Source organism: Gouania willdenowi, chromosome 4 (genome assembly GCF_900634775.1).
Source record: "Gouania willdenowi chromosome 4, fGouWil2.1, whole genome shotgun sequence".
Taxonomy (NCBI): Eukaryota; Metazoa; Chordata; class Actinopteri; order Blenniiformes; family Gobiesocidae; genus Gouania; species Gouania willdenowi.
This window is the reverse complement of record NC_041047.1, coordinates 7330537-7358413: the sequence shown is the minus strand read 5'-3', so window position 1 is coordinate 7358413 and position 27877 is coordinate 7330537. Positions and strand designations below refer to the sequence as shown.

Sequence of the window (27877 nt, the reverse complement as noted above, 5' to 3'; positions counted from 1 at the left end):
TCGATCTAATTGATGAATTGCACCCTTGTATCTTTGGATAATACAAAGTATTAAAAGTTTTATCTTATTTGTGTGTAGCAGTCACACACTGTTGCGTCACCAGTGGAAAAAAAATCTTCACATCAGAGTTTGGACTGAACTCTCTCCTGTGTGTATGTTCGATAAAGAATGAAAGGAAAGGGGAGAAAAGGAAATCCAAAGTGACCTTGGCAGCTCGGCCTGTCTCTTGTTCCCATTTTTTTCCTGTTGGAAAAAGAAGGAGGGGAGTAAACAACAGGATTCATTTGATATCTCCTCCGTGCCGGGGGAATGCTCCTTCCATCCTCCCTCCGTCCACTACTTGTCTTTCTTTTCAGGTTGACAGCAGAAATAAAAGCTGTCCTTGAAATTAATGACTCAGTGCAAAGCCTCCATTAACATTAACGTTACACATGATCTGCTCTACAATCATGGATGTTTCATTTCTCTGACCTCTGTGACACTGGGACTATACAATCAATCTGAGATCAGTGCATTGCAAGCATTTGATAACAATGTAAGCATTTAGAACCCTGAGATAAAAGCTGAAGTTTGCCTGTTTTTCAAACCTGAGACTTAGGATGCACCGAATATTCGGTAACCAAATATATTCGGCTGAATATTGCAAAAAAAGCCACATTCGGCCTTCGGTGGAGTGAGTTAAAAGCAAGGCAGAATAGTAGTGTGCGATGCATGGATTTCTTAAGCATTGTATTTGGGGCTTGACATACAGGCACAGGGGCCACATTTATTTGCAATTCAATAATATATATAACAACTACTAGTCAATGGCTTCAAATTCAATTTGGTACTTCCGGTCACTCTGCTCTTCAACATTCCCCATGTTGAACACCACAACACAGGCAAAACTCTTGTTTAAATAGAGCAATCTCCACCACTTTTGCACCTGTTGTCATTTGCAGAGACATCATCATAATAAATCCCATGCAGCAGGTGAACAAACAACACATGAAATCTATTTGCTTGCACTCTGGATCTTAGTGTATCAGGCCCATTGGTCTGTTAACAACAACAACACTTACAATTGGTTCAAAACTGATGAATCACGACCCTGTTTCTCGGGGGGTTTGAGGGTGATTTGTATCTTTAGTCAAGTGCTTTTTTCAGACAGTAGATGGAGATAAATGCATTACTTTTTGGATGTACAAACAGTTTTTATGTTTTTTTTTTCCCACACTTTCTTATTTATCTAAGCTTTTTTCTGTTATTTAAAGCACTTGGATTCGGTCTCTCTCTGGTGCATCCCTTACCCAATGATTTAGTGTTTCTGAGCTCTCATTCTTCATTGCTCATCAATCATCACCTTCCGTCCTAAACCGCTGCCCCAGCGAGGTAGACGGCCAGGCTGAGACGAATGATAAACACCTGCTGATGACTTTGTTTCTGTCAGGAGTGCAAAATGAAAAAGTGATCATGGCTACCTTGGCACCCAAGTGGAAAACCAATTTCCCTCTCTGTTAACGTTCCTGTATTTCTATGATCATATTTCACGCTGTGTGAAACGATCTTGTTTTTTTTCTTTTCATTTTCAGATTTCCGATTTCACTCATGGCAAAGCAGAAATGGTCCGGTGAAGAGAGAAAGTGGACGTTGGTTAATGAGGTAAGGATCAACAGCACATCAAACCCACTAATGGGAGCAGGCTTGCTGTCCAGCAGTGTTTCCTGTGCCATCATTAAGGATGAACATGTAACATTTTGATGTAAAGCCGGTGATTAAAAGTGGCTGATTGTTACTTCAAAGCAGATGTCAGTTGTTAAAAATGTGTTTCTAACTAGACGGGTGACCAGGAAAGGGTTTGATTCACGGCTCACAGACAGACGGGCAGCTCTTCATTGCCCAGCATCCATAGATAGCTCTGTAAGCTTGGCTCATCTCTGAGCTAAGCTAATGATGGTAGCGGTATGCTAAAAACCGGACTAAAAACACATCTGATTCATGGACATCAATGGACGAAGGGTTGTTGTCACTGTTTGCTGACGAAAATGTTGAGTGAAATATTGGAACGGCCTATTGTGATGTAATGACGTAAAGAAAAGCAGTACATCATTGTCGTAATGGGATGACAGTCATAAACACTATGGCTGTGTTCAAAATCACATACTAACGTACTACACACTCAATGAGTATATACCGTCTACTATATACTATTAGTATGACTAGGATGATGACCGTACTGAACTAAACCTGAAGCACACTGAGGCTAAATATCTTGGTTGATTCTCCACCTTTAAAAGTTAGAAAGTGACCAAGTAGAAAATCAACATGTGGTCATTTAATCCATAAAACTCACAGAAACACATTTTATGGTGATATTTCAGAGATTTTCAGACAATCTATTGTGCAACTGACAAAACTTCCCGTTAACTTCAAAACAAGAGCCCTATTGACTAAAGTGTTAAAAAGCTAATGGAAGACAAGAAGAGATGCTTTTGTTTTGAAAAGGAATGTTTGATTTGTAGCTTGAAGCCTGTCCCAGGACGACTTTACATTGAGTCATGGGGTGGTTGAGTATGACTAGTGTGCCCACCGTTCATACTTAAAAAATGTCTTGATATAGTATACATCCGGGTATTTTTCACTTACTCTATATTACCATACTATCTAATATGAACGCACCACATCAATCTTAGTATGAGTAGTATGTTAGTATGCGATTTTGAACACAGCCTAAATGATGTTTGTATAGTGTTCAAACCTGTCCCTGTTTGAGTGCAGCTTAATTTCCCTGATTTTCAAAACTTAAATGTCAATAATTCTTTCGTTTAATCATTTATGAATTCTTTTGAAGATACCTTTTCTGTTTGTTTACATTGATTTAAAACCACCTCCTCCCTCTCAAGTGCTTATGACAGACTCACTGACTGAACAATGGATGCTCTGACAGCTGCAGAGAGCGAACCGCAAGCCTGTCAATACAAAAATGAAGCAGTTACATTTCCCAGCAGGCTTGGCCAGAAACTCATGGAAAAGTGCTCACAAAGCTGAAAGCAAAACATTTGCTCATTAAAACAAACGCGTGAACGTGATCAGAATGAGAACAGCATTTCTCATGCACATCAATCAGTAAAGCATCTCCAAAAGTCTATTTCACATCATCCATGAACTCTCAAATATACATTGCCAACTCTTTGATACAGTAGGCTTTTTTTTCAGTTGGTCGGAAAGTAATACTTCCTCTGATTCAATATTTTAACTAGCATTTATTTATTTGTTTGTCTGTTAGCAGGATTACATCAAAAGTACTTAAAGGTCCAGTATTATGCTATTTTTCACCCATCTCCATTTGTTCTAAGAACCCCAACAATATAGAATTTAAGGTTAATTTTCCCAAACTCACCTATTTTCTAGAGTTTTAGCTCTCTGAAAAGTCCCTTTAATGATGCTTCTAAAAACAGGCTGTTTTTGGGGCCTTCATGCATATGTATGAGTGGGCGTGTCTATAGACGCAGACTACATGCCTCGCTGTTACGAAGGTGATTAGTGATCAATATAGCGATTTTCTTTTGCTGTTCACACACTCTTGTTATTGTTTTCAGCTAATCTGCACATTACAGTAAAACACACGGCTATTTAAGAGGCTATTGTGATTGAGTCCGTCTCAGCGCTGCTTCAGTGTGTGTGTGTGTGTGTGTGTTGCATCAGCAATGAAGTCAGTCAGCTGTTTGAAACACTCACCGGAGTGTTACGCTGCAAAGTCACTTTCTTCTCCTTTTCACCTCTCCTAACCACAGGAATAGTACATTTAAGGTGATAATCATTTGTTTTGTCCTACCACTGCGTCACATTGTGTCACAAACACATCAGATCATGTCAAAGGTGATATGAGGTGATGTAACGGATATTAAAAATGGAATTGCTCCGGGTACTACTCCGTGGCTGCTCACTGCTCATCAGGGAGGGGTTAAATGCAGAGAACACATTTCTTGTATGTAGCTTTACATATATGACAATAAAGTATAACATATATTCTACAATAAACCCCAGTGTTTGTTTTACCTGTGAGGCAGTCTGAGAGGAAGGAGCTCACATTCTTATAGGGTAGGAGGAGCCACGGTTGTCAGGAGGAGGAGTTTCCGCGATGTGACGTCACAATATGAGAAAATTCCAACTCGCCTGTTTGGAGCTGACTTCTTACAAAATGTGGAGTAACAAGGGAGGGAGGAAACAGAACTTTTTCAACGTTGGCCCTCTGAATGATGCTAAAGGAACGCATATCACTGTAGCAAAACCATTATAAAGTGATTTTTTCATAATTCTGCTCCTTAGTGGTGCAACGGATCATCATTGAACTGTGATCCGCACGTATCTCTCTTCACATTTCGGCACACGCGTGGTCCACGGATTGGTTGACGAAAAATAACAAAACCTTTTATAAAGATCCGCGCATCATTTGTAATGCCTCGATGAAGCCTTTTCCGTTTGCGATGTCCGTGTGTGTATGTGTGTGTGTGCGCGTGACTGAGAGCGAGCGTACCCGCACATGTGAGGTTCGTGCTCCTGGTCATGTATCTGTGTGTGATTGCGTGAGAGTTGAAGAGAGACACACACACAGGGAAGGAGAGAGAGACAGAAAGAAACAGCTCTCTGTGTGTGCGTGTAATAAGATCCTGTGAATGTCGTCATGTTTATGCCTTCGTCCATCCATTTCTTTTAAGGCTCTTATTAAATAAATATCGACTCTTGTCCGGATCGCCATCCTTGACTATTGTAAGAATTTGAAATTATAAGCTCAGGTCTGCTTTCTTTTCCTTCTTTCATTCTTTTTTGATGATGTGGGCACATTGACATGTTTAAAGGATGGTGTCATGCCTTATATTGCACTTTAATTGGTTTTTATATGATTGAAATGTTTATTTAAGCATTGGATTGACACCTCAAGTTAAATATTTGTATTTAATGATTAATAAGTGTTTTACACAATAAATGGGGAGCTAAGTTATTTGTCTTGTCTTTTGCTTTTTTTTTTTTTGCTGATCCGAAAAATTATCCAATCCGTGATTCAAAACCGTGATCCGATGCGAACCGTGAGTTTTATTATTCGTGGCGCCACTACTGCCCCTTTAATGGATTTTGACAGATCTTTAACCAAAGATAGATCTTGCGCCATGGAACATTCTATTACATTTTGGAGGAGATCCAAATCAATATACTGATTCTAGATCAGCTTACAAAATTCATATCTTGGTTCGTAGTTGACCAATATCTGTTAAATGAAACCCAGTTATGTCGGGTTAGTTCCTTGATTCCACCACTGAGTGTTATCAGGGTAGGATTCAAATTGCAAATTTAAAAGAAAAATAGCTGTGCCTATACATTTGGATCTACTGTAAGGTTAAAAATGGGGATAGAAATGGCTTCCAAACCTTTAAAGTGTGAATGATCATGGCACCATGATCAGGATCATTGATCCAGATAACTGCCAATATTTGGTGAAGAGATTTGAAGTTTTGTGTTTTTGTTATATGATTTTGTTTAGAAATGCAGTTTTTTGGGATGCGACTCCACCTGCCTCCTCCTTTATCTCTGCAAGTCCTTTTGTGTTGACTTTTCATGTTTCTGTCGTACATGAATGGTCTCCTGTTATACCAGTGACTCTTAAACTGTTAAGCAGATGCCACAGTAGATAGATCTATTTATGAAGTCCTAAATGCTGTGCAGAATTGTAATTTTTTGTCACAGAGCTGTTTCACATGTGTACAAGAAGGTCAAAGGGTATTTAAGAAACTACATCTGGTTCTAAATCAAGGAAGCCTTGAGCTGCTGGGCCCGTTCTCTCACTGCGGTCCTTTATCTTACTGCCTAACTCTGTTCTAATTCTGCCCACACTGCTGTGTTTGCTCTGCTGCTCCGTGTGGTGGAGCAGATAATGGGGAAAAATTGGGCCAAAGCTTGGAGAGAAAGTGTTGGGACGAAGAGCTGCATGTTCAGCCCTGACACAGCAACGTTGATGGTTTTCGAGCCATAAGCTGCTGTGGCTCTCATACAATGCAAACAACAAATATTGTTTGCCTTTGGCTGCTTCTTCTCTTCCAGAGTGGTTTAACTTAAAGGCTTCAGCTGAGGAGTGTGGGGTGTGATAAGAAAGCAGGCGTGAGACTCAGGAAGAGCACAAAGGCAAACCTTGATATTCATGGAAGAGAAAATATAACATATTTTCACATGTAATGGTGCGGCACCTTTATTTACGACTCACGATTTGCATGTCATAATACGATATCCTGATACTAAACAATGCGGGATACATCGCGATATTTCGCAATATCAATAAATATGAATGTCACCTTTACAGTCCAAAATAGTATGAAATACAATTTAATTCATTTTTTTTTTTACTTACGAGAACAAGTAAATGATAACTAAGTGTAATTCAAGTACCAATATAAAAAAGTTTTTGTTTTTTTTTTGTTTTTATCAAACTGTCAAAATTGAATTTCTAAAACAGATTCAGATTCTGTTAAGAAAAGTAAACACATACATCTCAAAAAGTGTGCAGTATGTTTTATGAAAATAAAGTGCAATCATCTTCCAAGCTAAAATGTATTGAGGAGTGAGGTAATGACCGTGCTATACATATGTTTATGCCCAATTTTTTTGGTCGATGCAATAATCACGCGGTTAAATATCGCAATATATCGCCAAATTGATGTTTTCTTTCCACCTTAGTTTGCCTTGTGCAAATCCCCCAACATGTGTTCACTGTCTGAAGGCATTGAGTTTGAAGTGTAAAGATTTCTTTCTTTCATTCTTAGTATGAAAATTATGGGGAAATGCAATGACGTAGTATCAGTATGAAAACCATTCCCCATAAGAACCATTCATTGTGTTCACATCACATCACAACGCTATAGAATGTTGCCCCAGGAAAAGCAACCACATTCAAAGATGTAACGCTTTTAGCATTGGCACACCTCCGACCCAAAGTGCATCATTCTCCCTCCCTCCCCCCCCCCAGTTTTTTCTCTTTTTGGGCACTGGTGTATGGAGTGCTTCCTGGGAATTATTCAGACAAGGTCGTGACCCCGTGTAGCTTCCTGTCAGACTCAACAAAGTGCCTGTAGAGAAAGTGGTCCACCCTCCCAGTGGTGATCACTGAGTGATTTCACTTTCACACTGAGACTCACTCTGCTCTGGAGACTGAAGCCATGAAGGAATCAACATTATAAATAAGGCTCATCATCTTCATTATAACCTTAAAACCGCCGTTCATGACTACATTTTGAAAAGGTGTTTATCCTCTAGTTAAGGTTTTTGAACCCGTATTTGTTTCGTGTTAGTTGAAGCCATTTGGTTGTTTAGCTAACAACCCACATTCTGTTCCAAAACGAAACCAAACCGTCTAGAAGCAAAACACATTCTCTATTGTTCACTAGTCTTACTGTACTTAAATTAATGTTCAGAGGTTTGCAAAAGCTTAAAACAGCCATAGTGTTACTTCAGAAAAGAGCAGAGAATAATTTCTAATGTTAATTCTTGCGAACAAATTCCTTACTCCAACAGCTATTGCGGCGTGATTTGCAATTTGTATAGGGGTCTATAGGATGATGGAGGGACTTATATACATTAATGTATATGAATGACCACTGGCAGTAGACCATAGTAAAAGACTAGTTAAGAATTTTTTCGCATTTCAAAAGAATGATCCATAAACAGAGATTTCTCAGAAACTCCGGATATCAGCTTTAATGTAAATCCCCATTAAACGCCTTTTTGATGAAGAACATTGTTTATTCTAGGACAAATATAAACAGGAAACATTTTATACTCCACTACGGAGCCGAGGTTGGTACTTTTGTCGCTTTTGTTTTTGGCAGTGGCTATCTGTACAGTTGCCGTATCAATATACTGACATTCTATCTGTATGCAGCGCCCATCATTGGCCAGTTTAGGTCACGTGACTAAGACTACACCTAACTGTAAACCTAACCATAAAAATTGTTGTGCTATAAGGTTACACCCTAACCCTAAGACGCTACGTACGTGTACTTTGGTAAAAGTACCAATAGAACCGAGGGTTGTCTGTACGACAACCGTACGAATAGACACTTTATTTGTTTTATTAGTTTGCACGCAATTTTCACCAAAGTGCTCCTGGCTCTCAGCTCTGACTGTACTGGTCTCTGCAGATTTAAGTTGACAAACACTTAAAGTTTAAAGCCAACTTCAAAAATCCAACTGTATATATCTTTTTACTATTGTACAAACAGTCTGAATGCCTCTCTTGGCCGTGCTGATAGCTGGTGATATTGGAGCCTGTAGTTTACTTTGTGCAGTGTTTCCTTGGCGGGTCAGCAGAGGTCAGCCTGTTGGGAAAAGCAGCCAAACTTTAACCGCACTCTGATTAAAGTCTCACATTCCTCCTCCTGTCGTTTCATTATGTTTATGGGAATGCTGAGTCAGCTTTGGCAATGTGCGTGATCTATTTTTTCCTGATTTTCTGCACATTCTTTTGCACCGCTCTCTCCCTGTAGCGATTGTGGAAAACCCTTTATGAACATTACACATCTTCAGATTTTATCTACTGTATTATTCAAGCTTTCTTGAACTTTTTGATGCATTTGACTTTTTTAGTTTCTTATAACTGAAGCATGACATAATATTGGAATTGCAGATCATTAATGCTGCAGCTAAAGCGGATGGTGACCCCATTTTGATATCACAGATTTCTGGTGACCCCCAAAGGCTTTTTGTTGTTGTTGTTGTTTTGTTTTCATATAATTCGTGTTTGACCATGTTTGTTATGATGTGTAACAAATAGAGAGTAACCAGGATTAATGCACAAAGTGATAAGATGTGCAAGCTCAGATATTTCTCCTTTTCAGGGTCATTTATTTATTTGTTTTCATCCTTTTTCTCTTTCTTTTTTTCTTTATACTGCATTTTATTTCAACTCGATTTATGTTTGAGAAAGTGAAAGTGTAGAATACAGTTGTTTAAAATTGTGTGTTGTGCTGTAATTTAAAAAAAATTTCTAAAAAAAAAACCATTATTATATTATTTAATTATTTTTGTATCAATTACCAGACATTTCATGTGACCCCATTTAAATTCCAGGCAACCCCACATGGGGTCATGACCCCATGGTAGAAAAACCCTGTGTGAGAGTCCTGTCTTTTCAAGGCCTGTCAGACCTGCTGGATGCTCATTTGTCCTCCTTTTAAAATAATAATCCCTATTTTTTAATTGTAAATAATTATGCCTAAACAATAAAAATGTATATATTAGTTCCCCTTTATGGGTGAAATAAGGCATGAATTCAAGTGAGAAAAGTAACAAAACAGCAGCGAGAGGAAAGTCAACATAAAATTTGTCGCTAGTTTGGGTTTGAATGAAAAAGGCGGAGTAGACAATATTTATTTGATGGATTTTTGACTGTTTATGGGAAAAATTACAATGAGATGTTTTAAACCATGACAAGTTATAGGGACAGTAATAAAATGATAGCGTTGATTTAATGCAGATGAGCTAAGGTTAGATGAGGTTTTCTATCTAAAGAAAGGGCTGGTTGAAGACAATGTGCACAGGAAGTGGCAAAATAACAGTTTTATGTGTGAAAAGTGTTAAATATTAAAACTAAGGGATATTTTTGGCATCCGTATTTCCACCAATGGAGATTTATATCATTGCATAAATATGTTGTAAGTGAGATTAGGGCTGTCACTTTAATGCATTCATTTGCAATTGTTAATTACAGGAAAAATTAACACGTTTAAAAAAAGAATGCAGATAATAGGTATTTTTTTTTAGCACTCACTCCAAACAGCCGAGCTGCTCAGCTTTGTATGCGTTAATTTTGGCTTTTAAAAACATCAAATGGAAAACTAAAACCTAGTTGTGTGCAAATTGTGCAAGAAAGAGTTGCCTTACCACCGGAACTTTGCAGCCTTCGCTACTACCTCAGTGTAGCAGCTAGCACGGACAGCTAGCGCAGACAGCGCTAACTGCTACATGCTGCGAGTACGCCATGACTGACAAATGAACAAACTCACTGGATAAATATTATTATCTGAAGGAGAGAGAAAGCAACAAGTTCAGAGTCAGAAAAGTGTTCTTATTGTTTATGATAAATAGCACTGCATATGATGTTTTCTTTCATTTGTATTTTCTACTAAAGCACACATCAATATGTAATGTAACATCAATGTAAATAACTATACCTGCATCTGTTAAAGTCTCTTCAAAACAAACAATAAATGACTTTATAAAGCCACTTTGTTATACTGTATATCAATGTTTTGATCTGCCACAATAATGTCATTTAAATGAAAATACCTCAAGCTGAGGGCGTTTGCTCAGCAATTTTTAGGTGCGATTAAAAAAGAGATTAATTAGATTAATTAATTACAGACATGATGAATTAATCACACAATTTTGTTTTTAATCTCCTGACAGCACTACCTGACACACTAACTGTGACTCAGCTGTGTATAATTCTACATTGAAGCTCATATTTTATCTTTAACATACATTGTGACTCAAATACTTTTCTCTCAACCTCGTATTATGTTATGGGTTTGCTATTGTTTTTTCAGCCTTGGCTTTGTTGACTCCTAACAGATGTCCTTCTTCTTTATACATTTAGGGACATCAGCTAATCAGGCTATAAGAGATACAGTATGTTGGTTTGTTTCTCTCTGTTTTCCTCCTGCACACAGATCCAGACACTTCAGATTACTTTCATTTCACCGATCGATGAGGTGGTGGTGGTCACTTCAGTGGGCGTCACTTTTAACGTATAAACAGACTTTTCCTCCTGACTGCAGGCCTTATCAGTGCCTGGCCTTCCTCGGGATATCTACCAGCCACAGCAATACACACACACACACGCAGGCACCCACCCACTCACTCACTCACGCACGCACGCACACACACACACACACACACACAGTGCTTGCAGTAGTAGTCACCATTGAGGCTACAAAATGTGCTATGGTTGTCCCTTTGGTTTTTGTGAGCAGTCGGGTACAAAAAAGTGTTTGTCTGATCCGAGGCACACGTTATCAACATTCATGTCAGCATTTAGATTAGAAAAATGACCAATGTAAGAATTAATACAGGAAATTTAAAAAGAAAAGGTTTCTGTGTGTTGTTGTTGTTATTTTGTATATTTTTCAGTAATTTTTTTGTGGTTTTTTTTTTTGGACTCATTTTGTAATTCTTTTTCTTGTATTTTTGTGTTTTCTTATGATTTTGCATATTTCTCTTGTGATTGTTTATTTTCGTTCTCACTTTGTGTATTTTTGTAGTTATTTTGTGTGTTTGTTGTTGTTTTGAGTGTTTTTTTTTTTTTTAATTCATTTTGTGATTTCTTGTGATTTAGCATGTTTTTCTTGTCATTTTGTGTGTTTGTTGTTTTGTGCTTTTTTTTTTTTTTTTTGTGCTTTTTGGAGTAAGTGTGTTGTTATTTTGTGTGGTTCAACTAACAGCACTCGTCAAAGAGTATTTTATCAGGGGGATCCTATTATTACACTGTGTTTCACTTTGTTTGATTACCTTGAAGGAATGAGCAAACAGAACTGTAAAAACAAAGGGATAAAACAGAGTACATTCCTAAAGTTAAAAATGAGATCACCTCCTAATGTTCCAGTCTATATAAGGACTAGAGTTTTTAACAGGGTGTTCAATCTATGTTTGACGTTTCGTGTTAAAAGGACTTCAAATTATTGGAAAGCAAAAAGAATTGAAACAATAATGGAAAACATGCTGTTTTTTCTGCATAAATTGCTGCAAGCTGCTACATTTGGCTTAAAATCTGTTCTCTGAAATAAAAACAATAAACTGACTAAATGAGGTGAGTATTTAAGCTGATTAGCAATCACAAGCAATAACAATAAATAAATGACTTAATTCAGCATGGGCAGCTTTAGGGTCACATTGTCAACATTGATGTCAGCATTTAGATCTGAGGATCAATACAGGAAAGAACAAAGTTTGTGTCGATTTGTGTTTTATTTTTGCCATTTTAAATATTAATATTTTCTCGTATTTTTTGTGGTTTTATTGTTTTCTGTGTTCTGGGGATCATGTTGTGGTTTTTTGGTCTTGTCATTTTTTGAAGTATGTTTTGTGCTTTTCTGTTGTTATTTATATGTATTTTTGTTGTTTTTGTGCTTTTCTGTTATTTGTGCATATTTACCTCATCAACTTGTGTGTTTGTTTTTGTCCTGTTGTTTTTCTGTATCTTTTTGTCATTTTGTGTTTTTTTGTGTATTGTTCTGTGATTTTTTTTGTGTATTCTTCTGTGATTTTGTGTACTTCTGTCATCATTTTATGCATTTACTATAGGGGGCTGCACAAACTTTGTCTGCATATGGTTTTTTGGTGTTGTCATTTTGTGTTTAGGGAGTCATTTGTGTGCTTTTCTGTTTTTCTTGGTATATATTTCTGTTATTTTTGTGTTTTTTTGTAGTTTGTATACATTTCTGTTAATTGTGTATATATTTTTTAGTCATCTTGTGCATTTTTGGTGTAATTTTGTGTGTTTTTATTTTCGTTTTTGTGTGTGTTCTGTTGTTTTGTGTATCTTTTTGTCATTTTGCATATTTTTGCCATTGTTTTGTGTATTCTTCTGTCATTTTATGTACTTCTGTCATTATTTCATGCATTTACTTTGGGGAGGATGAATACAATTTGTCTAAGGGCCGCATGTGGCCCCCCCGACCCCCTGTTGCTCATGCCTGACTTAACTGGTATGACACGTGTTGCATAAAATCAGCTAGTTTTGATCAGTGGACACAGTGGCTTGTTTTTCTGTGCAACTCTGAGCGATGTGAAATAATTCCCTCTGTGACTCTGAGCTGCCATGCTGAGCTGTGAGTTTCTAAGTTGTGGAAACACAGCTGCCAGAATATTTTTGTGTTTTCACACGTACACACAGCCAGACGCTTTCAAATGTACACATTTGTGGGGTCCCGGGGTGCCACATATTTCACAGCGCCGCCTGCCATCATTTTTATGAGGTGTGTTTTAGATCTTGGAGTGTTGACATTACTTATACTTTTTTTGTGATTTTCCTGTATTTTAAACCAGGCTGTGTTATGGTCCTTCCATCGCTCCCCTCTTTACCTTTTCTACCTGTCGTAACAGGTAGTACAGATTAATGCTCTTTTCCCAGGAATGTTTAATTAATTCTAAGCAGGTTGCAAACAAATCTTCAGTGACTAATTTTGGCATCATTAATTTTCTCTGATATTGGAGGTTGGCTGGACTTCTGACAACTTTTTCATTTATCTGCATCCACACGTTAACATAGTGAGCCGGTGGCAGCATTTGAAAGAGCTGCATGGGACGCATGCTTCACTGGAGCTTTGATATCAGTGGGTGAGGAGCCTAAGCTGCTCCTAATGGAGGGCGAGAACCCACTATAGCAGATGAAAGCCACTGGTGGTCAGGTTTGGAGACAGACAGGTAAAATGTGAAGTTTTAGCTCCATTTTGATATAATAAAACACTTTATAGGTCAAGTCTTTGTTTGCAGATGCTATACTTTTTCCCCCTCTACCTTGTCTGCACATGCTGTCAAAGGTCATATAACTAAATACTATTATTTTATTGCATAGTTGTGACCATCACCAGCCCTCCTTAAGGAATTCGCTAAAAAAAACGTAATTAGAGGGAAGATGTAAAAAGAGAGGGCAGTGTTTCACCTTAATGAGGGGTGAAGGGAACAGGGATTTGGGGTGGGAATATACTAGACTATATTGATTTCAAACATTAAAAAAAGCATTTCCTGAGGTATATGCTGAGTTATGGTTACCCTATAATGTTTATTTCTGTCCAAACAGATTTTAAGACGCTTTCAGTAAAGCTGCAGAACTTGTCATTTAAGTTTTCCTCCAGATCGATAAAGTACCATCGTATTTTACCTTTATTTTGTGGTGGATGGAGGAGGTCATAGGCTGTGTTGTAATTGTCATACTTACGTTCTACTCATACTAATCTTAGTCAGCATCTATAAACATATATCACAGTGCTTCATTAGAACCCAGCCTATAGTGATACCTTAACCTTTTCTCTTGAAGCTCAGAAAGCTACGTCTTATTTCTGAATTCAAAGCTACATGGCCCAACACTGTCCGGCACTGACAGATAAAGAAAAGACACGAGAGGAATGAGACTCAGAGCCCTGAGGGTCTGAGGTGGGATCTGATCCCTTTTGACGGGAGTCGCTTCATGTGATCGAAAAAAGAAGCTTCAAACCCTGCGGTCGCATCACACGCTCTTTCAGTCGGCTGCTTCAGATGAAAGGATGGAAGCTGATTTCATCCATAAAGCTGAGCATATAGAAGAGAGCGTTTAGCTGTAAAAGCTGTGAACATTGTCCTGCGTTTAGGTCACACATTTTCTTATGTAAGAAAACAGTGAGTTCTTCTTTAAAAGCCTTTAGAAATGCATATTTTTACAATGACCGATACAACCCAAAGCATGATTTCCTATTGACATCTCATCTAATTTGAATTTTCTCGTAGTGTGGTATGGGGTTGGAATTGTTTGTTTCTGTTTTTATTCTGGCTCTGTTGAGTCCTGAAAATTTAAAATGTAATCCATTATATCAATATGTCATGTTAGGTCGATCATTTGCTTTCATGGCTGCATGAAATCTTCTTTAGTTCCTTTTCTTTGCTTTGTGAATTACGTTGCCAGATACCTTAATTTAAAATCCTACATAAAAACATGACAAAAATTATCAACTTTTTCTATTAATATAATTTATTTATTATATATTAATTTATATTTTGAATTGAGATTCAGATTTGTTTGTTGTCATTTTACACTGTATGCATTTACAATAAAGCTTCTCACCAGCTATGCAGTGCAAAGTACAGCATAATAAATAGTTAAAAGCTGCAGATAAATAAGATCAAATATACATAAAATAAAGAAGCAGATTTATTTCACACTTTTTTTTTTTTTAGTACATTTGGATGTTGTGAATTAATACGATTAGGGAGAAATCCTTATGTGGTGTTTCAGTGACTAACTAGGAGCAATAAACAACGGTATTGGACTAAAGGATTGGAGTCGGTGAGATAAGATAAGCAGTAGAAGCTATTAGCTTGGACAATTAGCCTGTTGAATGGCCGATAATTATTAGAACTATTATACTGCTTTCTATTACTGAGCCCAGCATAAATTACAGGCGCCTTACTCGTGGAATTCACCAAAATCAGGGGTTGACTTTACGTCCTGTGGTAATAATTAGAGCGATAAACGGTGGGAGTTTACTGTTGGACAGGCTTGATTCCTTCAGGCTAACCACAAACACACAAACACGCTGACGCACTTACACACACACACAGCCCTGACATACACGCGCGTGGTGCACACAGTAGTCTTTGCATGACTGAACACTGACTTGTACACATACAGAGAGTTTGCATGATGCAGTCCTTTGTGCACAGTCTTCCTTGTGCTTATTTGGACTATAACAAGTCTAAAGCATTACACACACACACACACATAATGTGCTTGTGTGTGTTGGATGAGTTTACCATATTTATCTCTTACCTGGTCTCAGAGGTGAAAGTAATGGATTACAAGTACTCAAGTTACTGTAACTGTGTTGCTTTTATGTACTTGTACTTTTTTGACTATATTTCAAAATAAGTAATTTTACTTGTACTTAAAGCTGATATCCGGAGTTTCTGAGAAACGTCTCGATGTCCCGCCCTAAACAGCCTCACTTCCTCTTACTGCCTCTGCCAATCTACCAGAAGCCACGCTTCTACTTTTTCTGCACGCGCATCGCGGAACATAACAAGGTTGCATCTGGTCGCATTGATGTCTATGGGTCAGGTAAGAAATCATATTTACCTGTTTGCTGTTGTGACACGCGACCTTGTTTCCGTGCACAGTTCCGCGTTCACTTTGATTGACAGTCTCAAACACAGGAAGTCAAAGTCTATTGGCTGGGCGCACTCGGCGATCGTTTCCATTTATATAGGGGTCTATAGGACGAAGGCGGGACTTATATACATTAATTTATATGAATGACCACCAGCAGTAGACCATAGTAAAAGACTAGTTAGGTATTTTTTCATATTTCAAAAGAATCATACATAAACATAGATTTCTCAGAAATGTTTTATAAGAAAAAAGTAATTTGATGCATTTATACACCCAACCATTACTGAGTAAATCTTTTTTTTTTTGTTTTAAACTGACATTGTGAAACTACAAAAAATGACCAGACAACAATCAAATGCATAGCCGACCAACCAGATTCAACTTAATGCACGTGTCACCAAAAGGGCATTGAATGCTGGTTATTTCAGCCTGATATTCTTTTTAAATTTTGAATTTAATTCATTGTTGTAATTTTATTTAAAATAGAATTGTACATTTTGAGAAATTCTTTATTTTATACAGCAATGATTACTATTACAACAACACATCATCAGTAGGATCAAACTAACCTGTCTCACGATGATCTTAACCCAGCTCACTATTAGTGGGCGAACAATCCAACGCTTTGTGAATTCTGCTTCACAATGATAGAAAGGATCATCGAAGGATCAAAAAGCGACGTCGCTATGAACGCTTGGCCGCCACAAGCCAGTTATCCCTGTGCCTTTGTGGAAAATAAATTCAGTTCAGTTGTGCAAGATTTAAGTTTATACATGAGATGTTTACTGTATGCAAGGGAACCGCAGCAAGATTTATTACCAAAAATAAACGTGGGGGTAAAAGTAACTAGTAACTTTTACTTTTAATTGAGCTGCTTTTTACTTGTACTTGAGTATTTTATGTATGACTTACCTGTACTTAAGTACAATTTCAATCAAGCAAGAGTAGGATTTGAATAGCGTACATAAGTACTCATTACACATCTGCCTGGTCCCATCCAACGGACTGAAGAATCCAACTTAGAACGATATCAGATGAATTTCAACCTTCAGGACATCTTTTTTTTCTGCTCCTGTCACCATCTGCCAACACGTCAACCCGTTCCCACCCTTCCTCCCTCCTCTTCTCTCTGCTTTTTCTTGCTTGTGAGGTTAAAAGACAGACTGGGTCAGTAGCTCTGCTGGAAACAGACAGGAAGGAAGGACAGGAAGTAAGAGGAGCTGCATGGCAGGTGAGAGGAAATGATCGCCACAAACTTGTGGTTCCTAATCTTTTTTTCCTACTAAAACATTTTTTGAATAATCTATACCAGTGTTTGTCAAATGGTGGTATCGTGTAGGTTTATTTTTAGTTAGAAATAATAATCTCACTAAATATCACCAGCAAACAAAATAAGAGAAAAATATACTGAATATTTAAAAGAACAAACAACACAATACACAAAATGAGACCAAAAACACCCACACTAAGAAAGAAAAACACACAGTATTACCACCAGCAACACACAAAACAACAAAGACACACTATTTGAGAGAAAAATACACAAAATCACCATACAAAATACACAAAAAGTAACAGAGAAACATACAAAACGACATAAAAAACAACCAAACGACACCACTGAGCTATACAATACAGTATTCCGTCATGTTTTTCCTGCTCTTTTATGATACAGCTCACCTCACTTTCACCGCTTCTCTGGTCTGTTGGAACATTGGTCATGTGTGTATCTATGGAATGTGTGAAAAAAGTGTGAGAAACGATAATTTTTGTGTGCAAAGAGAGGGAGGGAGCTGTTTTATTCTATTTGGAGGGTTGTAGCACTGCCCACGTGCACTGGCAGCTGTCGTAGTGCAGCAGAAATAAATGCTCACATTAATGCATGGAACATACAAACACGTCAGGTCTGCTTTGGTCAACTCAGTTGTGTCTCAGCTCCGTGGACGCACGTTTTGTTTTGCTGCGTGACCACGTGGAAGCCTGCGTGCACAGTTGTCAGGATTAGATGAATGCAGTGTGAATTAAGAGGTGTTGATTAACGCTGCTCATGCACTCTCACACTGAACCACCAGAGCCTGTGTGGCATTCTGCGGGTGTCTGAATTGAAGAAGTGCGTGTCTGCTTGCATGTTAGTTTGCACGCTCCACTGCTTTACTGCATGATTGCCTGCCTTGATGTGAAATCCTTGGGTGCTTGCACATGTGGCTGTGCGAGTAGGAAGTGGTAATGATAATTGTGCAAAGACACAAAATCTGTATTATTGTAAGAATCACCACGATGGAGAAATATAGTTGTCATCTTTAAATTGCAACCAAAAGTACATTTTAGATGTACTTTTGTTCACCACAGTTGTACTTGTTTTTTTAAGCCATTGTTTATATAAACCTAGGCAAGACAATCATACTGGGCCTGTACTACGAAGTTTGATTTCCTCTATCAGGCTAACTTCCGGGATTTACTTGGTGTGTCCTGTACTATGATGCTGGCTCATGTCATAACACATAAATCACCATGGTAACTTAGGCTGAACACCTATCCTGGCCGGGACCAGGTTATGAAGTGGATAAGATCTGATGCTTATGCACGCATGAACCAGGATCACAATTGATATAATCTTCCTGAGAAATGAACAAAAATAGATACATTAATTTGTGTTTTGATGGGGATTTACTGTACATCAAATCATTCACCCTTTCCATGTGTAAAGTGTTGTGGTGGCCATCTTATATATTTCCCTGAATGCAATTTACAGTATTTTACTGTGCTATTTCATGACAATCATGTTTCTACTTCAAAGAGAACCAAAGTTATGGTAAGATTGAAATTTGCAAAATATGGATGGCGAAATATTGCTCTGAGCACAATTTACAGTACTTTAAGATATATTATTGAATTCCTTGACCCTGAAAACCTGTAATCTGCCACTGAGATCATGCTTCTATGTCAAATAGAACCAAAGTTATTACAAAATATCCAAATTGTCAATACAGAAAGTAGCCATCTTGGATTTCTTGATTTTGAGTGGGAACTGTTGGTTTGCCAGCGTTGATCCCATTAAAAATGGATTCAGCATACTCAAAAAACCCCTGTACAAATGTTCATGCTCAAGATCTTAGCCTAATATTGCTACATATCTGCCAGGCTTCGACCCATTTTTGTACCATACAAAGCATACAAGCAGTTTAACATCAATTGTTATTATTATTGTGAATATATTAATATTAATATTTTGCTTTGGGCCATTTTAGATTTTAAATGTTGCTTTTTTTGTTTATGAATAAAGAGTATTATTGATGGAGTGTTTTTTTATGGGCATACATACTGTACATTTTTTAATACAGGGCATTACTAAGCGTGTCCTAAGCTGATATTGCTATCAGTTATCGGACCAATAAGAATATATATTAAAAAAGAAAATCTAAAATATTCTTTACACGTATTCTAATTCATAATTTGTTTTTATTGGATTTATGGAGATTAGTTTCCAGGGTCTTTTAATTCATTTATTTTTATTTTGCTTAATTGTAGAATATTCTTTGTTCTATGTTTAAGGTTAAAATTGAAAGTCACTTTTTCTCATGTTGTTGCTGACTGTTGTTTGAGTAATATCACATGATCAAACCTTTTCTAACATTCCATGTAACGAAATAAGAAATAAAAGTACTGTATGTATAAATTGTGCTGATATTGTATTGGTATCAACCAACACTCAAATCAGCAATATTGATATTGTATCGGAGGTGTAAAGTTATATTGGGACACCCCTAGCATTTAGCATGGTATTGAAATGTATTTAGGCGTAGGCAAGTCAAATATATTTGTATAGTGCATTTCATATACAATGGAACCTAAATGGGCTTTCAATGAGTTCCCCAGTTGGGAATTACATTTTCTGCTGCTGTTAGACGTTAAAAAATGTATTTGCTTCACAAATCCACATTTTTCTTTCCTAGATGAGGCGATAATGACAACGTAGCCGCAGCAAGAAGGATCGGCTGTGCTCAGCAGTTAATAATAGATGTAATGGGATTTTTTCTGTCTTAATGAAAGAGAGCAGCTGCCACTTTCGTGAAAATACCAGGGTGTCTGAGGGTGACGAACAGCTCCTTGTATATACTGTATATTATTAGGGTGCCAATTGGTAGACACGTGAGATAATGAGGTAGTGAGAGTCGATCATGCCTCTGTACGACTATGGAATGTTTTACAAACATTGCAGTCAAACCAGCATGTTTATCACATTGCATCATACGAGCTGATTTTAGGAGCCAAAGCTGAGTGTTGACCTGTTTTATTTTATTTTATTTTATTTTTTCAAGTGAGTCTGAGAAGATGAAGCAGAGTGTTGCTCAGTAGGGTGACCATATTTTCATTTCCAAAAAAAGAGGACGCTTGTGCCGACCTCTTCATAATCCAAGTACTCAACGTTTTTTGTTTTTTTTTAATCTACCATGTAACAAGTTGTTATTGTCCATAAGGTTTAAAAATCTATTTCTTGCTTTATAACAAAGACTGAAATCAATCCCCTTTAATATGCATTATAACAATCTGTCATTGAAAAATCCAATAATAACCTTCTTAAAATCTCTCAATCACTGAAACAATGAGAAACATCTGCTCATAGAAAAAAGAAAACTCAAGGCTTACAGAACATCAAATATTAATTTAAGGTCCAGTATTATGCTATTTTTCACCCATCTCCATTTGTTCTAAGAACCCCACCAACAAAGTATTTGAGGTTTTTTAGCCCTCTGAAAAGTCCCTTCATGCATATGTATAAGTGGGCGTGTCTGTAGATGCAGACTTCATGCCTCGCTCTTGCGAGGGTGATCAGTGATTATCAAAGCGTGTTTCTTTTTACTATCCACACACTCTTGTTATTGTTTTCAACCAAAAAACTACGTATTGCAGTAAAACACATGACTATTTAAGCGGCTATTGTGATTGTGAGTCCGTCTCAGCGCTGCTTCAGGCTGTGTGTTTGCCACAGCAGCAGTCAGTCAGCTGTTTCAGCTGTTTCAAACACTCACCAGTGTTAAGCTGCTAAGTCACTTTCTTCTCCTCCTCTCTATTAATTACAGGAATAGTGCATTTAAGGTGATAATCATTTGTTTTGTCCAACCGCTGCGTCGCATTGTGTCACAAACACGTCAGATCTTGTCAAAGGCGATATAACGGATACTAAAAATGGAACTGATTGTAACTGCTTCCTGAGTTCTACAACGTGGCTGCTCACTGCTCGTCATGGAGGGGTTAAATGCAGAGAATCCTGACAGTCCAGACAAGACATGAAAAGAGGACATATCCAGGTAAAACCGGACGTATAGTCACCCTAAGATCAGGGGTGTCCACACCCTTAAAGTTCGACTTAGAAATCAATCTGATGAAATGTTATGTTTTTGAAATGTATTATTTTGCATAGATGGTAATATGTATGTTTGGATATGATAGTCATTTAAAATTGCCCCCAATTTCTGGTTAATTACAATATTCCATTCCATGGAAAGTTTCTGTTTTTGAATAATCCCAAAATTATACATTTACTGGAAATTTTCCACTCATTTGCAACCATAACATGAGCCCAAAGCTGCAGCTGTTTAAATCTGATTAGTTGAGTTGAATTGCTTATCTTAATTTTCTACTTCAGGTTTATTAAGATGTTTTATTGATAAAACAGTTATGACGTTTATCCGATAAAGCGGTGATCACAAAGATGGAGATGAAGACTGCTGTTAGAACAGCTAATGTGTGATTGTATCTCTTTATGACGAAGACGTTGGACAAACTGTTCATATCGCTGCTGTCTGTGCAGACATGTAGCGATCAGACAGTAGACAACGATAAGGAGACGGTTAGAGAGTGGGCGGGGCCAAAGAATTATCTGTTGTTTGTCAAGAGGAGGCACAAAGAACAAGGTCACGTCCACGCTGGAGCAACATATTGTTCCCTGGTGTTTGTCTTCAAGGAGAAGGACTGTTTAATGTTGTTATCTTGTTATCTGCAAATAGACCAGATCCCTCAGTGTGAACACAGCTTTACACATTGATTTTAATAGTGCTGTTTAGTTTAGTTGCAGTTTACATTATTACTCTCTCTCTTCTTGTATTTTTGACAAGAGTCATTTTTTAACGTAGTTCAAAGGTTTTTGCATGATGCATGATTTGAAATAATGAAAACGTAGTGAAGTATAGAAACGTGTGCCATATTTGTAATGTTCATCTTTCACAGCATGTGAATGAAACACGCTCTAAATGAGGGTTCACACACTGTGTGATTTAAATAAAGCTATTGCACATTTTTTCGTTAGGGCCACTGCCATGAATAGAATAGAATAGACCTTTATTAATCCCCAGAGGGAAAATTCACATTTGCAGCAACACAGTATAAGAGCAGAGAGTAGGAGCAAAAATAAATGCTAACATAGGACAATAGTGCAAAATGTAGGACATACATAAATCAGGGAAAAAACAACAACAGCAGAAAGAAAAACAAAAAAAATGTGCAAATGACAATTGAGGAATTATTTAAAAGCCACTTCCTGTAGTTTCAACAATATATCCAGGTCTTTTAAAGTGGTCCAGAGTGCAATTTTTAACGTCTTCTCCATGTCGGCCGCCATGTTTGTTTTGATATTACTTCTCGCAGGGGATATGACGTTTTTACCTCTTCGGCTCTTATTTACTCGATCAACTCTTGAGCGAGGAAGTGAGCAGAGATGGCCGCATTACCACACCCACTTTCTTACAAAAAGTAAGGAAGTGGGTGTGGCTTTGCCAGGCTAGATGTTCTATAAAACGTATTGAAAATGAAACAATTAGAGAGATAAAGTGTTTCATGTTAAAAACTCATATTTTCTTACCTTTTTAAGTTACTGCTAGGCTTTCTTTTTATCTTACCTTCTAATTAAAGTGAATCCGTGAAAATGTAGTATTTAAGAAGTGCTTTTCTATCTGGCAGCCCCTTCGGACTATACAGTATATGAAGTAGCTCAAAGTTTCAGAAAGGTTGGTGACCTTTGTCTTAAATAGTGCTTTGTCACTTCCTGAAGATGGCCTCAGTGTTGCTCGACCAGTCCAGTTTATTGTTGATGTGGACCCCAAGGTACTGGGGCCGGGGGCCTTCTCTTCCTCCTGTAGTCCACCACCTCCTCCTTGGTCTTGCTGGTGTTGAGCTTCATCTGGTTGATATGGCTTGATAATGTAATTTTAATTTCATTTAATGACGTCCCTCCCAGCTGTTGTTGCTGTGATTGCGTAGATGTTAATATTTGACATTCTGAACATGTTCGTCTTAATTTTAATGAGATTGACAATAGGCAGTGCAGTTAGTAACAAAAACTATTAGTTTTAAAGCACTTTAAAATATTTGAATACACATAACGCCTAAAAGTTGATGTATTATTCTTGGCCCCTTTGCATGTTGGTTGTATTTGACCCTTTTATTACTACTAATACTGTATTTGGCTCTTATTATGCACTTTTTGGTGATGTTAATCTCAATGATGTTTACTCATAGCCATCCTCAAAAGAAGAAGATATTTAGCATTTGCCTTCCTGAAAACGAAACTACTTTAAGCCAAATTATTAAACTGAATATATATCATTACAGATGCAGTAGGCAAGTTTAGGCTATCCAGCTTTTATTTAATGACGTGTCCCTTTAGAACAAACTGCTCATCAACAACTCATTAATCTTTTTTTTCACTCTTAACAAACTACTGGTACGCTGTAAATGTGAATCTTTTCTTTTAAAAAGAGTAATGAGTTACCTCTAATGACGGAGACAGAATTAATGAGCTTTTGTTAAGTGAAGCCTCTTGGCAGGGGCCCCTCTCACTTGTTTTCCCTTTGAAGTCAAAGCTTTCTTTGCTGACAGTTACGACACTGTTAAACCGGACATGACTGGATCATACTGCAGTAGGTCTTAATAGGTGGAGTTATTAGATCAACTCAAACAAAGAGTTAAACAAGAGCACTCAGAGAGTGCAAACCTAGCCAAGTTCAGATCAGCTCACTAAATTTCATTAAACATGACATAGTATTAGTAGGTCTCCCTGCATTAATGCTTTTCTTGCTACATTACTCTCATTTCTACCACTTCTCCATCAAATTTCATTTTTTCCATTTCCAAGACATTTTCAGCACTTAGAAACCCTTATCTACCACTTTTTCACCTAATGTCTCATATGTTGACCCATTATTGTATCTTGTTTTTTCCAATTTAACCACATTCATGATTTGATACCCATTATTTGCCAGTTCAAACTAATTGTTCCCATTAAATGTTCCAATATTGACACTTTAAACTCTTTTTTACCAGTTTTTCTGTCCATTTTTGGCCACTCTAAATTGCAGCTTTTAACCAACTTCTGTGGTTTTTAAAAATCCCTTTTCACCACCTTTTGCACCATTTTTGGTCACTTTTAACTCATTTTATTTCTGATTAAAACCAGGATTTACATCCTTAAGATGACTATGTACTATGGCTCAAATAATACTAAACTTCCTAGATAACAGTGGATTTTATTCAGATAAATAAATAAATGTGATTATCACAGATTCATAGAACAATGGACCATCATTTTGCTGACTTTATGGATGGGTCCTAAAAAGCTCGCCTCTTTATTCCCCCTTATAGATGACCTTATCTCCACATGACTCTTCTTCAATGTTCATGTCTTGTGTTTAACCACCTTCAGATACATTAGGGGGTCCCTAGTCTCTGGAACCTTTATTTTGGGGGTCGCAGGCTGAAAAGTTTGAGAACCACTGTGTTATGCCCCATCTACATGGAGACAAAACAAAAATGCTCTTCCCTAAAATGGGTAGTTATGTGTGCGTCCACACGAAAAGGCGGAAAATGCTGTTATTAACATTAGGGGCCTCTATGTGGCGCTGTAATGCAGCCACAGAAATACACAGAAAAAGGGAAAAAGACACACAGAGAGAAAGGCAGCATCTATTTGCAAGCATGTCTGGTTTAGGAGTAAAGGATTTTTCCTATTTTTTATTTGGTCACAATGAGAACCACCAGATGATTTTTAAGGCTGTGCTGCAGTTCCTGCATGACACTGGAACGTATGGGAGGATATAGTCGTTATGATAAAGACCAGTGAAGAGCAGTAATATGCCTCGTGGCATCCACTCTGCCATAAATACAGAGGAAGAAGAAGAAGACACCTGAGGATGCGCATAAAACTCTTGTTACGAAAAAACAGAACATACAAACAAAAAGAGGAAAGAGATGGAGACAAAGACATGACAGCAGATTTGCTTGTTGACCGACGACGAGGTAGAGCTTCTGCTTTGTTGCCATTATTACTATTATTGTTGTAGGGGGTCGCGCATGTGGGTTCAGAGAGAGGTGGGGCTTGGGCATAATCGTTTGCTGGGTATGCGTATACGCCGTCCTCACGACGCCTCAGCGGTGGCATTTTCAGACTTTCCCACTCTGGGACCCGTTTTCAGAATTTATCGTATTCGGCTTCCAAATTGTCGTTGCCGTGTGGACGCATGGACGCATAAACAACATGAAACTTGACCGTTGTGACTACAACCCGTCTCCGTGTGGACGGGGCCTAAGAGGACTACTGTATATGTAGATGGAATGCCCCTGAATGGCAAGGGTCAAGTGCTTGAGATGAGACCACATCTTAACCACATCACCTGCATCCATCAGACTGTTTGAATGTAATGTTGGTGTTCTATTATATAATTTGAGTTTTTAGTTCCTATTTTTAGGGTTAGGGCATTGTTTCTTGTGGTTAGCCCCATCTTCATCTCTTGAAGATGGACAGAGTAGCAGCATCTCGTACTAAGACTGGGAGCTGGTTCCAAAGGCGAGGAGCCTGGTAGCTGAACACCCTGTTCTATTTCTAGACACATTAGGAACTTCAAGTGGACCAGCAACATGTTGTCTTATTGTGAAGATAATATCTGATATCTGTGTGTGTGTGTGTGTGTGCGTGCGTGCGTGCGTGCGTGCGTGCGTGCGTGCGTGCGTGCGTGCGTGCGTGTGATTAAGAGTGAAAGGCATTTTGTGGTAATAAAGAGTCATTAGGTGAAGTCCATTTACAATATGCAATCCTGCTGAATGTTCTTGTGTATTTAAGAGTTGGGATATTGAACGTTGGCAGTCCCGCTAACGTTCTCATGGTCGAGCGAGCATAAACAGTGATAGCTGCTCTTTGTAGGCACTACGATAAGGACTCTGGACTGTGTTGTTGTTGCTTGGCTTTCCTCCATGGCTCACATCTGCTGCTACTTGCAGTTTCTCATTCCCACTTTCACACAGCTAATGAACACTCATGCTCGGAGATGCAGCTGCAGCCAACACTTTACATTCTGCAGTGTAGAAAATACATTGTGGCGCATTCATGAATGTTTTATGATGAGAACAATTAGGAGACACAAAATAGCGAGGGCTTGACATGAGAGTAGCTGCCACTCCCATCTCTGCCTCCGTTCACTTTCTCACCCACCTCTCGTCCCCTGCTTCCCTTCCTCTCTACAATCTTATTTCCTGCTGCTCTGTCCACTCTCAGTTCTGCTCTGTGTCAGTGTATCAGACTAATTCAATCAGCAGTATGCAAGCACTCCAATGTAATGACCCGTGACATTCAATTAAAGTGTCTCTGAACAGCCACTGAAGCAGTTGTTAAAGTGAACATGGCTGTATTTTCAAAGCCAGTGTCTGGGCCTGATATGGATGATTTACAGTGTAAAACTGCTGCTACTGCACCAACAGTTACCCTGAAATGCCATTTCAGGGTAACTGTTCAGGGTAACTGTTCTACACATCACCATACACAATGTGATCGAAGTCGCATACTAATTTACTATACACTACACACTGAATGAGTATATACTGTCTACTATATACTATTAGTATGATTAGTGTGTTGACTGTTCCCACTGAAGTATACTTCCAAGTTTCCCAAGATGCATTTTAAACCTACAAAGACAAAAACCTAAATATCTCTGTTGATCCTCCCGCTTTGAAAATTCTGAAAACATTTTAAGTGAGAAAGTGACCAAGTAGAATATCAACATGTGCTCATTTGATACATAAAACTCACGTATACACATTTCATGACTACATTTCATAGATTTTCAGAGACCCGCCATTGTGCTACTGACTAAACTTCCGGTTAACTTCAAAACAAGAGCCAGATTTACAAAAGCATTAAAAAACTAATGGAAGAGAATAAGAAATGCTTTTGATTTGAAAAGGGAATGTTTGTCTTTTAGATTGAAGCTGGTCCCAGGACGATTTTATGTTCCGCTCGAAATGCATCATGAAGTGGTTGAGTATGACTAGTGTGCCCACCGTGCATACTTAAAAAATGTCCTGATATAGTATACATCGGGGTATTTCTCACGTACTCAATCTTTTCATACCATGTAATCCGAACACACTACAGACTAATTTTGACGTCAGATTTAGTATGAGTAGTACGTTAGTGTGACATTTACAACACAGTCCATCTCTCTGCACTGACCCCACTATCTACAAATGACCTGACTCAAACAAACTCATAGCATCACAGAGTTAAAAATAAATTAAAAAAAACAGTAAAAATAAACCCAACACATTCTCAGGTGACAAGTTGTTTGCGTCACTGAGTAAAGTGGTTGAATAGTTCAATTAAATTCAATTCAACTTTATTTATATTGCGCAAATTACAACAAAGTAATCTCAGTGTGCTTAACAAAATATAAAGTTACATTGCTGGGCTAAATTAAAGGAACTGTGAAAATGTTGTGTATTTCTTATATTACAACTGTTTAAAGTCTATATAATATTGTATCAACAGGATGCAGGATTTTTCTAGTGTCGTGTGGTTGTGTTTTTCAACAGATGACATATAAAACCCCTGAGCTGTCAGTATGATCTTATTTACTGTGCTGTCGTTGCTCCTGACCATTGAGCTTCACATAACCGATGTCATCACCTCTCCACCAGTGGCTGCGCTTATTGGATTGGTGATGAGAG

General features: G+C 37.8%; 1 protein-coding gene across 4 annotated transcripts in view; it reads left to right on the top strand.

Moving 5' to 3' along the window:
* The window catches only part of kank4 (KN motif and ankyrin repeat domains 4), a 90196-nt gene that overhangs the window by 38044 nt on the left and 24275 nt on the right, over positions 1–27877 (top strand). For 3 of the 4 annotated variants that reach the window (XM_028443823.1, XM_028443821.1, XM_028443822.1), the window contains exon 2: positions 1572–1641. The gene's annotated coding sequence lies outside the window, so the exon portion shown is untranslated. Of the gene's footprint in view, positions 1–1571; positions 1642–17040; positions 17115–27877 lie in introns of those variants that run through there. The other variant, XM_028443824.1, reaches the window with a different exon arrangement.